Raw genomic sequence first — 3,487 nt, forward strand, 5'->3', positions numbered from 1 at the left:
GCAAATAATTACAAAAGAAACATTTCCATAAGTTGTCAGCTAATTCCACATATCATGGTAGTTTCAGGAGAGAAATATCTGAAGTCTCGTGTATGTGGATGACTGGGAATCAAAAACATTGCTTTTTACACTGATTTTGGATCATGAAAAGTACAAAATTCCTTTGTGTATGTATTTTTTTTTGCATGAGCTCAGAAACACGTATTCAACAGATTCTGCAGAAGTGTTATGTTGGGAAGTAATATATTCACAGGATTAATAATATCAAATATTAGTTCTGTGTAAAAAAACCCCCTGCAATAAATTATTCAATGAAATCTCTTTTCTCTGAGCATAGTTTGCGAGAACTCTGACTTGCAAAAACCGTTTGGCTATTCAGAGTAAATCTGGCTTTTCAGAGTGCTTAAATATTCAGTATCCACCTGTATCAGCTACTTCTTCTGAATTCCTTGGTTTAACAAATGTCATTTATGAACCTTCTTTGTAATAATAATATTGTACACACTAAAACTGATATAATTATGCTGGCAAAAGTGGCAATACAGTTACAATTCTATGAAAATGCCAGGTTTTTCTATTAAATCCTGAAATGTGTATTAAAATGTAAAGGATCTCTTAGATTTACTAAATTAGAAAGGAAACTACTGGAAATCTATCCCATACCGACTTAGATTCTACTGCAGCCTCTGCAGACAGCCACAGAACTTGAGGCTGAGAGAAGCTTTCTAATGCACTGCACAATTTTAGTCCCAACAGAGAGTCTAAAAATAAAACTGTCGAATTATCTTAGTGCCTCCCACAAAGTGTTGCAGATATTTTAGTAGCAGGACTCAGGGTAAAGGCATTCAGGCCTGATCCCTAACCCAGTGATGACAACGAGATTTCACATGTTACTTTGATTACACTTTATGTTTGAAAGCATGTGGAAATACCAGTACAGCTCATCAGCATTTCTACTGGAAAAGGACAAGGAAGACAAAGAAGGAAGTGAGATAGGGAGGGAGAACTACAATTATTGTCTTTGAACAAAGAATTCTGAAACTGCCTGTAAAAAATCATGGCTGGAAGACTGAGTAAAATGATGAATTTTCAAAGCAGAGAACAATGACTATGTTTTATCTTCTCTTATTTCAGATGGATAAAATATAAAGCTTAAAAGTCCATTTAAGGTCATGTGAAATTGAACCAACTATGACATTTCAAATTTTTTATTATTAAAATTATATGGAAAGAGACATCAGTCAGCAGTACTCTGGACTCCTAGAAATCTGGATAAGAGGTTTTTAGGCACAGATCAGTGAGAACTGGGAATTCATTTCTCCTACAACAATATATAATGGAATTATTTGGCAAAAGAACTCAGGTTGTTTTGAACCTTGAAAGCAAAGAAAGGGGGTGAAGGAGAAAAACTTGAATTTGATATCCAGATTAATAATATAAATATTTAGTGCATAAATTCATGAGGGGTACTGAGACTGAGGTCTGATCATCTCATGGTTACTTTGTGAGAACTGGATCCAAGAAAAGTGTGTACATACTTTAAAGTTCATTCCTTCAGGAAGAAAGGCAGATCACTTCCTCCTTTTTATTTTAGATTTGCTCTTGCATAAGTGAAAAATTCTTTGGTTAAGAGAAAGAAGAGAAAACAACTCTAGTTTTACTCGAGCAAGCAAACAGCAAGAGGAACCTTCTGTGTTTAACTTAACAGTATTCATAAGGGTGAAGGGGAACACCCCTTCTCTTTGTCCTTTAGCCCAGCAGGATTATCCATCAGGCAGTATGTGACCACCTGTCCACAGGTATATCTAAGAACACTTCAGGGAATCCATTCAGCCAGGTCTGAAAAAGAAAATAAATAACTGACAGAATGACAAATGCTGGTAATTCTTGGCATTTTGAATGGTACGCTTAAAAGCAAATTGTCATCTTCTTATTTGGTAACAGTGGTAGAATATTAGGTGTTACTACATCTGATAAAAAGCATCACAGTATGCCTCCAGTCCTTAGTGAGATATATTAGAAAAATAGTCATGGTAAGGACTTCAGAAATTAGAGCATGTCTGTCCCGACAAACATAATTTTCCTTAGGGTAGACTGGCAACCCTCTCTGGATTCATTGATCTTACCAGTTAAAAAATTATAGTAACAGTCTGAATGTCTGTATCCCACTATTTAAACTTATTATTAATTGAGCTTTTTCCAAGCATTTTGCTCATATAAGCCAGTACTTCTTCCACTTTCAAACTTTAACTGAAAGAGAAAGCTCTCCACATAAATTACATCATCTGGAATCTGTCTTCTAATATTCAGCCTTTGCTGCAGTATTTCCCTGAAAAGGGTTGTCACCTACACTGTAAATCCTTTTTAAGCCAAATCACTAAGTTCACTGAATGCACATAACTCCAATTAACTGCAGCCTGCTGGCTCAAAAGCAATTTGGTCTTTCATTAATTACTCAGGTAAACATAGAAAAAGCTCTTTTAGCTTGCCTGAATTCACAGAACAAACAACCTCCCCCACTCCATCTTTGATGATCCAAGACAATCTTGTCTTTTGATGCTTATCACTTGGTTGTTCAATAAAATGTAATTAAAAACAAAAGCGACATCCCCCTATCACCAACCCTGAGCTGCAGTTAATTGTCAGGCTTTCCAACTTACTCTCACAGTGTAAAGCTTATTGCACTTTAGGTCACAAGACTATTTGTGTAATCTCTTTCCTCGTGGATTGACTCTTCTGAGTCTCACAATGGGATTTCTGCAGGTGAAATTCAGTTACCGCTGCCAGGTTTTTTTCTCTCGGTCTTGCTCTGAACATATGCAAAATTGAAAAGATTATGCGTGTTTTTATTCGAAGGCTTAAGGCAAACCTTCTAGGATTCCAGAACTATTTATGATGCTTAGCAAGCCATTTGATTGATTCATTCTGCCTTTCAAGAAAAAAAAAAGAAAAAACATAAATTGTTACTTTTATCTTAGTTTAAGGCTGTTCAAATTTCCCATAGAAGAAGAAGAGGGGTGGAGGATTATCAAGTATAAATATATAAAAATCCAAGCAAATCCAATCTACTAACCAGTGCAAGAGAACTCAAGTATCCAGTGTGATCATGCCAAGAAGTAAATCTGAAGCTACCAAGGGCTTCAGAAACTAAATTGAGCAATGATATGGGCATGCAAGAAGCAATTATAAAAATTAACGGACTGTTATTCATCTAGGGGCTTTTTTTAATGTTAATGAAGAAATTAGTCTTGCATGTGAGTGTAGCACATCTGTTTGTGCCTACATACAGAGAAACACATCCACATGTCATGCAAGCTGGCTTGATTGCACTTTGCAGGACATATTTGTATACATTTTATCACCGTTTCTGTAAACAGCAGTTTCTTTCAGTATGTTCCATGCTCTCTGCCTAGGTCTTAATGGAAGTGTTAATTAGGAGCGCAGTAGGGAAACAATTTATGCTTCTAAACATGTCTTGTGTATGGAG

This window comes from Corvus hawaiiensis, chromosome 2 (assembly GCF_020740725.1).
Source record: "Corvus hawaiiensis isolate bCorHaw1 chromosome 2, bCorHaw1.pri.cur, whole genome shotgun sequence".
Taxonomy (NCBI): domain Eukaryota; kingdom Metazoa; phylum Chordata; class Aves; order Passeriformes; family Corvidae; genus Corvus; species Corvus hawaiiensis.